Genomic DNA, 12,749 nt, shown 5'->3' with positions numbered 1-12,749 from the left:
TCTTTAGCCCGGCAGATTGCGTACTTAGTCCTGCATTGGTCACCTGACAGGAGTCACCCATCTGGATTAAAAAAATCAGAACAGGTATATCGATTTTTTAATGTACAGTATATATATATATATATTACTTCTCTCCCCTCAATCATGGACATTGCGAGCAAACGTTGCTTGTCTAAGGCCAGCAGTATTATAAAGGACCCCACACATCTCCATCATGGACTGTTCACTCTGCTGCCCTTGGGCAAAAGATATCGTAGCATAAGGAGCAGAACGTCAAGGTTTTGCAACAGCATCTTCCCACGAGCCATCAGACTCTTGAATGCCATGTAATGGGCTGCCACCATTATCTATTGTATCTTTTTATCCATTTTGTCTTTTTATCCATTTTATCCATTTTATCCTTCTGTTTAATTTTTGTGTTGCTCGGGGAGCCAAATGCAACGGAATTTCGTTTAGAATTGCATCTATCGATGTATTTCTAAATGACAATAAAGTTTTGATTGGTTGTTGATTGCTTGATTGATGCTTAATCTCAAGTTCCAAATTAACTGCTATCACATGGACTCATTGTTAAGTCAAGGTATTATTTTTCTACCTTAATCTTTCACATTATTTAAAACTATTTCAATGTTTCTTCAACTGGTTCTTATTTTCAGAAACATTTAAGAACTGTTTAAAAATCTTTGGCAGTGGCTGGGTGTCAAAGGCCAGAGAGGCAGCTGAGAGGGCAGGAGGCCCAGACACCACATACACACACCCTTACACGTGGGATGACTGGAACAGCATGGTCTAGAACTCATTTGGGGCCATCGGCCACATAAAAGTAAATGTGGCTACCGAACTATCACAGAAACCGGCCTGGATCATGAAGTTATTAGAGTTATAGGGAAATAAAACGCAGAAACTGGTCCGGATGGTCTGCATCCCAGGGTACTTAAGGAAGTGGCTCTAGAAATAGTGGGCGCATTCGTGATCATTTTCCAACTTTCTATAGATTCAGGATCAGTTCCTGTGGATTGGAGGATAGCTAATGTTATCCCATTCTTTGAGAAAGGAGTGAGAGAAAAAACAGGGAATTATAGACCAGTTAGCCTGACATCGGTGGTGGGGAAGATAGAAAAATAGAAACATAGAAACATAGAATATAGGTGCAGGAGGAGGCCATTCGGCCCTTCGAGCCAGAACCACCATTCATTGTGATCATGGCTGATCGTCCCCAGTCAATAACCCGTGCCTGCCTTCTCCCCGTATCCCTTGATTCCACCAACACCTAGAGCTCTATCTAACTCTCTCTTAAATCCATCCAGTGATTTGGCCTCCACTGCCCTCTGTGGCAGGGAATTCCACAAATTCACAACTCTCTGGGTGAAAATGTTTTTTCTCACCACAGTCTTAAATGGCCTCCCCTTTATTCTAAGATTGTGGCCCCTGATTCTGGACTCACCCAACATTGGGAACATTTTTCCTGCATCTAGCTTGTCCAGTCCTTCTATAATTTTATATGTTTCTATAAGATCCCCCTCATCCTTCAAAACTCCAGTGAATACAAGCCTAGTCTTTTCAATCTTTCCTCATATGACAGTCCCGCCATCCCAGGGATCAATCTCGTGAACGTACGTTGCACTGCCTCAAACACAAGGATGTCCTTCCTCAGATTAGGAGACCAAAACTATACACAATACTCCATATGTGGTCTTACCAGAGCCCTATACAACTGCAGAAGAACCTCTTTACTCCTATACTGAAATCCTCTTGTTATGAAGGCCAATATTCCATTAGCTTTCTTCACTGCCTGCTGTACCTGCATGGCAACCTTCAGTGACCTGTGTACAAGGACACCCAGGTCTCGCTGCACCTCCCCCTTACCTAACCTAACCCCGTTGAGATAATAATCTGCCCCCTTATTTTTGCTACCAAAGTGGATAAACTCACATTTATCTGCCCGCATTTCACCCGCATTTCACCCGCATCTACCCACACATTCAACGTGTCCAGGTTACCCTGCAACCTCCTAACATCCTCTTCACAGTTCACATCCAGCTTTGTGTCATCTGCAAACTTGCTAGTGTTGCTCCTAATTCCCTCTTCCAAATCATTAATATATATGGTAAACAGTTGCGGCCCCAACACCGAGCCTTGCGACACTCCACTCGCCACTGCCTGCCAATCAGAAAAGGACCCGTTCACTCCTACTCTTTGCTTCTTGCCTGCCAACCAATTTTCTATCCATGTCAACACCCTACCCCCAATACCATGTGCTCTAATTTTAGTCTCCAGTCTCCCATGTGGGACCTTATCAAAGGCTTTCTGAAAGTCTAGATACACTACATCCACTGGCACCCCTTCATCCATTTTACTTGTCACATCCTCAAAAAATTCCAGAAGATTAGTCAAGCATGATTTTCCTTTCATAAATCCATGCTGACTTGGACTAATCCTTTTACTGTTATCCAAATGCCCCACTATTACCTCTTTAATAATTGACTCCAGCATCATTCCCACCACCGGTCAGGCTAACTGGTCTGTAATTCCCCATTTTTTCTCTCACTCCTTTCTTGAAAAGTGGGATAACATTAGCTATCCTCCAATCCACAGGAACTGATCCTGAATCTATTGAACATTGGAAAATGATCACCAATGTGTCCACTATTTCTAGAGCCACCTCCCTGAGGACCCTGGGATGCAGACCATCAGGCCCAGGGGAATTATCATCCTTCAGTCCCATTAGCCTACCCAATACTATTTCCCGCCTAATGATAATTTCTTTCAGTTCCTCTACCCCCTTAGATCCTCTGTCTTCCAGTACATCTGGGAGATTGATTGTGTCTTCCTTAGTGAAAGATGAAAAGTACATGTTCAACTTTTCTGCCATTTCCTTTTTCCCCCTAATAATTTCACCCGGGTCTACCTTCAAGGGACCCACATTTGACTTTGCTACTCTTTTTCCCTTAACATATCTAAAGAAGCTTTTACTGTCCTTCTTTATATTCCTGGCCAGCTTCCCTTCGTACTTCATCTTTTCAGCCCGTATTGCCCGTATTGTTTCCTTCTGTTTTCCTATGAAAGTTTTCCAATCCTCTGGCTTCCGGCTACTCTTTGCTGTGTTATACATCTTTTCTTTTAGTTTTATTCTATTCCTAACTTCTCTTGTCAGCCATAGTTGCCTCCTACTCCCCTTAGAATCTTTCTTCCTTTTTGGAATGAAATGATCCTACGTCTTCCGGATTATGCCCAGAAATTCCTGCCATTGCTGTCCCACCGTCATTCCTGCTAGGATCCCTTTCCAGTCTACCTTGGCCAGCTCCCCTCTAATGCCTTCAAAGGTTCAAAGGTTATTTATTGGTCACATACACCATAGGTGTAGTGAAATGCTTCTTGCCAATGCAGCACATAAAATAAAAATAATACAGACATAACAATAATAAAGAGATTTAAACATATAAAAACATCCTGTAGATCGATGATGCATGTGAACCAATCACACATAAGCCAGCATCATTAACTCCACCCCACCATAACACTTATACTAACACTCGTTCCCGGCACTGCCAGTTCGAGCTGCTAGGATGCACTGACAACCTGTTGTCATCAACGCTGTTAAGCTTTAGTGCTCATTGCTGATCATCCACAATCAGCACACCGTTCCTGCCTTCTCCCCATATCCCCTGACTTCGCTATTTTTAAGAGCCCTATCTAGCTCTCTCTTGAAAGTATCCAGAGAACCAGCCTCCACCGCTCTCCGAGACAGAGAATTCCACATCTCTGTTCTAAATGGCTTACCCCTTATTCTTAAACTGTGGCCCCTGGTTCTGGACTACCCCAACATCGGGAACATGTATCCTGCCTCTAGCCTGTCCAAAGCCTTAATAATCTTATATGTTTCAATAAGATGCCCTCTCATTCTTCTAAATTCCAGAGTATACAAGCCCAGCCGCTCCATTCTCTCAGCATATGACAGTCCCGCCATCCCGGGAATTAACCTTGTGAACCTACGCTGCACTCCCTCAATAGCAATAATGTCCTTCCTCAATTTTGGAGACCAAAACTGCACACAATCAGGCACTGCCTCAAGAAGGCAACATCGATCAACAAAGATCCCCTACCATCCGGGCCTTGCTCTCTTCTCCATGCTGCAGACATTCATGAGGTATTAAAAAAAAAATGTTATTCAGAATAATAAACATAACAGAACAGAATCTGTGCAAAAGCTTTTTCAACACGTTCATATGCATCACACTCAGCAGTCGTGTTTGCACCTATCTTTAAATAAACATCCTTGCCACTCATCCATTCCTTTGTTTGAGGGGTGAGCCCACCGAACCCTGCCCCTAAATGCCCAGCAGCGGAAGGACTCTAGACTGTGGTCCTCCCCCACAGAGCCTTGGTGTTGGCTGCACCAAGCTTCAGTGCGTCCCTCAGCATGTACTCCTGCGGTCAGGAGAGGGCCAGTCAACAACATTCCCTGACGACATCTCACAGTGCTGAAAGACCAACAAATTTTGGGCAGACCGAAGATCGTCTTTCACCAAGTTGATGTTCTAGCGGCACATCGTGTTCTTCTCTAAATGTGTCCCTGGGAACGGCATGTACATGCAGAAGCCTGAAGTCCCACAAAATTAGGATCAGGAACAGCTACTTCCCTACAACTATCAAGTTCTTGAACTGACTTGCACAACCCTAATCCTACCTTAGTAACAGCACACCATAGACTATCTCTTGCACGGTCATGAACCTGTGCTTTCTAACTGTTTTGCATTAATCTTTTTGCACACTATCTTTCTTGCAAATGTTCTATATTATATTGTAAAATCTACAAATTTATTTTTTGTGAGTTGTTTTAGTCTATAAGCTGTGATGCTACTGCAAGTGTTTTCATGATATCAGTCAGAAACAGGTGAATTGATCATGGGGAACATGGCAGACCAATTGAATAACTACTTTGGTTCTGTCTTCACTAAGGAAGACATAAATAATCTGCCAGAAATAGCAGGGGCCCGGGGGTCAAATGAGATGGAGGAACTGAGTGAAATCCAGGTTAGTCGGGAAGTGGTGTTAGGTAAATTAAATGGATTAAAGGCCGATAAATCCCCAGGGCCAGATAGGTTGCATCCCAGAGTACTTAAGGAAGTAGCCGTAGAAATAGTGGATGCATTAGTGATAATTTTTCAAAACTATTTAGATTCTGGAGTAGTTCCTGAAGATTGGAGGGTAGCTAATGTAACCCCACTTTATAAAAAGGGAGTGAGAGAGAAAATGGGGAATTACAGACCAGTTAGTCTAACATCGGTAGTGGGGAAAATGCTAGAGTCAGTTATTAAAGATGGGATAGCAGTACATTTGGAAAGTGGTGAAATCATTGGACAAAGTCAGCATGGATTTATGAAAGGTAAATCATGTCTGACGAATCTTATAGAATTTTTTGAGGATGTAACTAGTAGAGTGGATAAGGGAGAACCAGTGGATGTGTCTTATTTGGACTTTCAGAAGGCTTTCAACAAGGTCCCACATAAGAGATTAGTATACAAACTTAAAGCACACAGTATTGAGGGTTCAGTATTGATGTGGATAGAGAACTAGCTGGCAGACAGGAAGCAAAGAGTAGGAGTAAACGGGTCCTTTTCACAATGGCAGGCAGTGACTAGTGGGGTACCGCAAGACTCAGTGCTGGGACCCCGGCTATTTACAATATATATTAATGATTTGGACAAGGGAATTGAATGCAACATCTCCAAGTTTGCAGATGACACGAAGCTGGGGGACAGTGTTAGCTGTGAGCAGGATGCTAGGAGGCTGCAAGGTGACTTGGATAGGTTGGGTGAGTGGGCAAATGCATGGCAGATGCAGTATAATGTGGATAAATGTGAGGTTATCCACTTTGGTGGCAAGAACAGGAAAGTAGACTATTATCTGAATGGTGGCCAATTAGGAAAAGGGGAGATGCAACGAGACCTGGGTGTCATGGTACACCAATCATTGAAAGTAGGCATGCAGGTGCAGCAGGCAGTGAAGAAAGCGAATGGTATGTTAGCATTCATAGCAAAAGGATTTGAGTATAGGAGCAGGGAGGCCTACTGCAGTTGTACAGGGTCTTGGTGAGACCACACCTGGAGCATTGTGTACAGTTTTGGTCTCCTAATCTGAGGAAAGACATTCTTGCCATAGAGGGAGTACAGAAAAGGTTCACCAGACTGTTTTCTGGGATGGCAGGACTTTCATATGAAGAAAGACTGGATAGACTCGGCTTGCACTCGCTAGAATTTAGAAGATTGAGGGGGGATCTTATAGAAACTTACAAAATTCTTAAGGGGTTGGACAGGCTAGATGCAGGAAGCTTGGCGATGTTGGGGAAGTCCAGAACAAGGGGTCACAGTTTAAGGATAAGGGGGAAGTCTTTTAGGACCGAGATGAGAAAACCATTTTTCACACAGAGAGTGGTGAATCTGTGGAATTCTCTGCCACAGAAGGTAGTTGAGCTTCATTGGCTATATTTAAAAGGGTTAGATGTGGCCCTTGTGGCTAAAGGGATCAGGGGGTATGGAGAGAAGGCAGGTACAGGATGCTGAGTTGGATGATCAGCCATGATCATATTGCAGGCTCGAAGGGCCGAAAGGCCTACTCCTGCACCAATTTTCTATGTTTCTATTTTTCTATACCTGTACCTCATCATACTTGTACATAGAATATAGAAGAGTACAGCACAAGAACAGGCCCTTTGGCCCACAATGTTTGTGCTGAACATCATGCCAAGTTAAATAAATCTCCTCTACCTGACATGATGCATGTTCCACCATTCCCTGCATATGACAAGAAACTCATCTTGACTAGACCTGATTGCAGTCCAGGGGCTGATAGCTTGTTACATAAATTCACAAATAAAATGTACAGTCTGGAATATACTTTTCTGTGTAGAATTTGGTAATGTGGTATACTATTACTAAAGGAGGGCTTGAGTTAATTCAGCACAATGAGGTATATAGTCAACGATAGACACAAAGTTCTGGAGTAACTCAGCGGGTCAGGCAGCACCTTTAGTTTAGTTTAGAGATACAGCATGGAAACAGGCCCTTCGACCCACTGAGTCCAGGCCGAAATGCGATCCTCACACACTTAACACTATTCTACACACACTAGGGACAATTTACAAATTTACCAAGCCAATTTGTCTATAAACCTGCACGTCTTTATCTCTGGAGAAAAAGGATAGGTGACATTTCGGGTTGGGTACCTTCTTCAGATATATAGTCATATTGTCAGTAATTGACAATTGCTGATGATAGCTTACCTAAAGCACCCACCAATTTTGTATAAAGTAATACAATTTAAAGGCAACCTCTTAGAGGATGATACACGTTGGCTACTAAGAACTGTAAGTCATCAGTGGTAGAAGTGAGAGTAGTCACATTCTTTTTTTGGATGTTCTGGTTCTAGAAGAAAGAAGGAAGATTTCTACGCAGTTTGCCCAACAATTCAGGGCAAAGCAGGCATCAGGGTCAATGCAAACAATGTTACCTCCCACTTCCCTGACAAGAAAAGCTCCATTAAGCCTCCTTGAAACATATAAGATTGTTAAGGGCTTGGACACGCTGGAGGCAGGAAACATGTTCCCAATGTTGGGGGAGTCCAGAACCAGGGGCCACAGTTTAAGAATAAGGAGTAAGCCATTTAGAACGGAGATGAGAAAACACTTTTTCTCACAGAGAGAGGTGAGTCTGTGGAATTATCTGCCTCAGAGGGTGGTGGAGGCAGGTTCTCTGGATGCTTTCAAGAGAGAGCTAGATAGGGCTCTTAAAAATAGCAGAGTCAGGGGATATGGGGAGAAGGCAGGAACGTGGTACTGATTGGGGATGATCAGCCATGATCACATTGAATGGCGGTGCTGGCTCGATGGGCCGAGTGGCCTACTCCTGCACCTATTGTCTATTGTCTTTTTTTTAAAATTAGAAGTAAGTACAATGCAGGTGCCAAATATATGTTAGCATAATACATTCTCTGTACAACTTCTTTTTTTTTTTTTAAAGAGCGAAATAAGAAAGAAAGAGATAGTAAAGAATAGAGAAAAGTGTAGTGTGTGTGAATAAAAAGGGGGGAAAAGATAGTGAAGAAATTAAATAAGCAAGAAGAGAAAGCAGGAGGGAGATTATCAAGTAGACACAAGGAGATGAGTTTTTATATTGTTGATCATCTTTCACCCAGACCTGAAACTTTTGGTTTTTACAATACTGTTGCACCACATGAATCCAAGAAATCAATAAATGGAGACCAACTCGTTAAGAATTGTTTACCTATTAGGAGGAGTCTCATTTCTTCCAGGTGTGCTGTGTCCAACATATTACTAATCCACATTTTAAGCGTTGGTATAGTAGAATTTTTCCAAAATTTAAGTATGAGTTTATTTGCTATTATTAACCCATATTTAAAAAATGAGTTTTGGGAGATGTTTAATTTGTTCCCATCTCCCATTACTCCAAATATAATATTTTCAGTATTAGGTTCCATTTTTATCTTAAATAGATTTGTAAATATATCAAAAATATCACACCAAAATGTATGAAGTTTTGTGCAAGAAACAAAAGAATGTCTATTGTCTATTGTCCTAATTCATATCCACCTTTATCTTTGAATATCTGTTGCTCCGTAATATGTAGTACCCTTCCCTCTCAAGTATTGTGACACGGTTCTCTTAAGCCTTTGTTACATACAATAAATCTCTTCCCTGCATATGGTAGACAGCAGAAAATAGAAAGCAGAAAGGAATCAGTTGAAACAAAATCAGAAGGCAAAATCAATTTATATATCTAACAAACATATTTTAATATAGAAATGTATAATTCTTCACCAGACAGAACCCAGATAAAAATTCAGTTGACGATTCTTATTACTATATCTATTCCATAATGCTTTAAAAATGCCTCGCCACTTTTCAGGTGAAATGAAAGGGTCAAGGAAAGAGCGTTCACGTCGCGGCCCTGTTTCCACCAATCTTTCCACCACCACGTACAAGAAGCACAAGTAGCGTAAGGCCTACACCATTGTATGCTGATGCCGAGAAGTGTGTTCAGCACTGGCTGAACCATTTCTAATCTTGATGTGGACTCGATAAGGAGAAGAAGGTGAAATGAACATACTGTATTGAGCGCAATCAGGCTGTTTCTTCCCTTTAGGTTTGTAGCTAAAGTTCATCCAAAGTAAATCTACATATCAACTTCTTTTCTTCACCCCACCCCAAAACCATGACCAGTCCTTGCTTCCTGATTCCAGCAGAACACGGGTCCAGTGCATTAATTAAACCTGGTTTAATCACAATGGTTAAGGATAGTAAATATAAATAAATTGTTCACATTTGCAGATAGGTCAGGACATAGTGAGCAGAAAATAGCGTGATAGTTATATTCTGGAATGCATTGTTCAGAGGATTGTGGATGCACAGTCATTTGTGGATTGCAAAAGAACTTCACTGAATATTTGACGGGTAAAATGCTTGCAGAGTTGGGGAGTAAGAAAAACAGGGAAGTGAATGACGTATTACTCTACCAAAAGCTGTCACCGAAACAATGGGATGGATAACCTTCTCCTGAGGAGTAACAATTCTGCCCTATGATTTGATATACCGAACAGATCATTAGTTTTTTAAGGCCGGGCAACGCCCGTGTCAGCTGAGGAGTAGGGAGCTGTATGAGGAAGAATAAACATGTCTAGAGCACACAACCTGTGTCCGACTAGTTTTTGGCTGGACTCCTGCCAGTCACCGCCACACCCCTCAGATTCTTATTAATTTTTTTCCCCTTCACCTTAAACCTATATCCTCTGGTCCTCGATTCCCCCACTCTGGGCAAGAGACTCTGTGCACCTACCCAATCTATTCCTCTCATGATTTTATACACCTCCATGAGATCGAATATCTAATAGAGCTGCAGTCTTTTCATTTTCAGGAATGACCAAAGATGTGCCACAAACAGAAATTAGTAAAGTGCTGGAGAAACTCAGCGGGTGAGGCAGCATCTATGGAGCGAAGGAAATAGGCAACGTTTCAGGCCGAAACCCTTCTTCAGACTGATGCAGGGTGGGGGGGAAGAAGAAAGGAAGAGGAGGAGCCAGAGGGCTGAGGGAGAGCTGAGAAGGGGGGTGAGACAGTGAGGGCTACGTGAAATTGGAGAAGTCAATGTTCATGCCGTTGGGGTATAAACTGCCCAAGCGGAATATGAGGTGCTGCTCCTCCAATTTCTGGTAGTCCTCACTCTGGCCATGGAGGAGGCCCAGGTCAGAAAGGTCGGATTCGGAATGGGAGGGGGAGTTGAAGTGCTGAGCCACCGGGAGATCAGGTTGGTTAATGCGGACCGAGCGGAGGAGTTCGGTAAAGCGATCGCCAAGCCTACGCTTGGTCTCATCGATGTAGATCAGCTGACATCTAGAGCAGCGGATGCAGTAGATGAGGTTGGAGGAGGTGCAGGTGAACCTCTGTCGCACGTGGAACGACTTCTTGGGTCCTTGAGTCGAGGGGGGAGGTAAAGCGCCAAGTGTAGCATTTCTTGCGGTTGCAAGGAAAAGTGCCCGGGGAAGTGGTGGTGCGGGAGGGAAGGGAAGAATTGACCAGGGAGTCATGGAGGGAGCGGTCTTTGCGGAAGGCAGACGGGGGGGGGGAGATGGGAAGATGTGGTGAGTGGTGGGGTCACGTTGGAGGTTGCAAAAATGACGGAGGATTACTTGTTGTATGTGACGGCTGGTGGAGTGAAAGGTGAGGACTAGGGGGACTCTGCCCTTGTTCCGAGTGGGGGGGATGGGGAGAGAGAGCAGTGTTACGGGGTATTGAAGAAACCCTGGTGAGAGCCTCATCTATAGTAGGGGAGGGGAACCCCCGTTCCCTGAAGAATGAGGACATCTCCGATGCCCTGGTATGGAACACCTCATTCTTGGAGCAGATGCGCCAGCGGCCTCCCCTTCTCAGCTCTCCCTCAGCCCTCTGGCTCCTCCTCTTCCTTTCTTCTCCCCCCCCACCCCATCACCCTACATCAGTCTGAAGAAGGGTTTTGGCCCGAAACGTCGCCTATTTCCTTCGCTCCATAGATGCTTCGGGGACTAGGGGAGATTATGTGTTCGGCACGGACTAGAGGGGTCGAGATGGCCTGTTTCCGTGCTGTAATTGTTATATGGTTATATGGTTATATGCTGCTGCACCCGCTGAGTTTCTCCAGCATTTTTGTGTACCTTCGATTTTCCAGCATCTGCAGTTCCTTCTTAAACAACAAATAGAAATATTTGTTTTCTTCAGACTTTGTTAACATATAGCAAGTTATGAATGGGAAACTTGTGCAGAATAATTCAGAACAAAAGAGGACATGAAAAGATAAAGAAGTCCATGTCTAATTTGGCTGTTGGTCATAAGAAAAGAGCTTTCTGGTGCATAGCATGAAGCCTATAGTTGTGACTGGATAACTTCTGCTTCAGCACAGCAGGAGAGGCTAACTGCATAGTACAGGAAGTGTAACAGGTGCAGTGCGTACTGGAGTAAACTAACTTTAATTAAGTAGAATTAAAAAATTGAAATTAAAAAATTTTAAATTTAAAAAAAAATTGCTGGTCTCCTCAAAGTACCGACATACTGCAACACAACTGCCTCATTTTAATTTGAGAGAGTTAACGCTTATTTCAGAGCAGAGAATGCCATGTTAAACCAAATACAGAAGGAGATGAATCTGCCCACTCACCCATCCTATCCAAATCACCCTGCAGCCTTAAAGCATCCTCATCGCAGCGCACACTGCCACCCAGCTTTGTGTCATCCTCAAACTTGGAAATGACACATTCCCTCGTCTAAATCGTTAATATATATTGTAAATAACTGGGGTCCCAGCAAGGAGTCTTGCGGCACCCCACTAGTCACTGCCTGCCATCTGTAAAGGACCCGTTAATTCCTACTCTTTACTTTTAGTCTGCCAACCAGTTCTCTATCATGTCAATACCCTACCCCCAATACCATGTACACTCTAATCTCTTGTGTGGGACTTTGTCAAAGGCGTTTTGAAAGTCCAGATACACCACATCCACTGGCTCTCCCTTATCCATTCTACTTGTTACATCCTCACAAAATTCCAGAAGATGCTGCCTGAGTTACTCTTTGTGCCTATCTTTGAGAACGGAGCGGTTCAGGAGATCCTTCACCCCTGCAGCCATTAGATTTTATAATTCGGACCGCTAGGCTGTAGGGGGATGCATTTTGCAATTATTAATTTTTAACTGTTAATTATTGGTCTTTTTAAGTATTTATTGCTCTCAGGTAGTGTCCACATTGTATTCTATGTATTTTCTGTCTGCGTTCGTTTTGAATCTGTGGGTTTGTTGGTTGGGAGCTTCTGGACATCTGAATTTCCCTGAGGGGATCAATAAAGTATTTATTATTATTATTATCTTCAGTTTAAACCAGCATCTGCTGTTCCTTCCTACGCATTCCACCAATCTGTCACAAACTCCTGAAATCTTTTTGCAATACTTTCAGGGTTTGTGTCATATGCCGGTTTGTAGGTTGTGAATTACACCAACATTTGGGTGAAGAAGGGTCCTGACCCAAAACGTCACCTATCCTTGTTCTCCCGATATGCTGATGACACTGTGGTGGTGGGCCTGATCTCAGACAACGACGAGAAGGCCTACCGGGAGGAGGTGGCTGATCTAGCACTCTGGTGCCAGGACAACAGCCTCCTCTTGAACATCAAAAAAATGAAGGAGCTGATCATGGACTTTAGGAGGGCACATCA

At 43.3% G+C, this 12,749-nt stretch overlaps 1 long non-coding RNA gene across 1 annotated transcript; it reads left to right on the top strand.

Annotated features, from left to right (window-relative positions):
- Nucleotides 1-322: 322 nt before the first annotated feature.
- LOC116984706 lies at nt 323-9,987 on the top strand. Its single transcript, XR_004415104.1, has 3 exons — nt 323-503; nt 4,358-4,363; nt 9,977-9,987. It is a non-coding gene; the product is annotated as an uncharacterized LOC116984706 (long non-coding RNA).
- Nucleotides 9,988-12,749: the final 2,762 nt, after the last annotated feature.

The sequence above is a fragment of the Amblyraja radiata genome, chromosome 2 (assembly GCF_010909765.2).
Source record: "Amblyraja radiata isolate CabotCenter1 chromosome 2, sAmbRad1.1.pri, whole genome shotgun sequence".
NCBI lineage: Eukaryota > Metazoa > Chordata > Chondrichthyes > Rajiformes > Rajidae > Amblyraja > Amblyraja radiata.
Note: the sequence above shows the minus strand (reverse complement) of the source record. Positions and strands in the feature narration are given on the sequence as shown.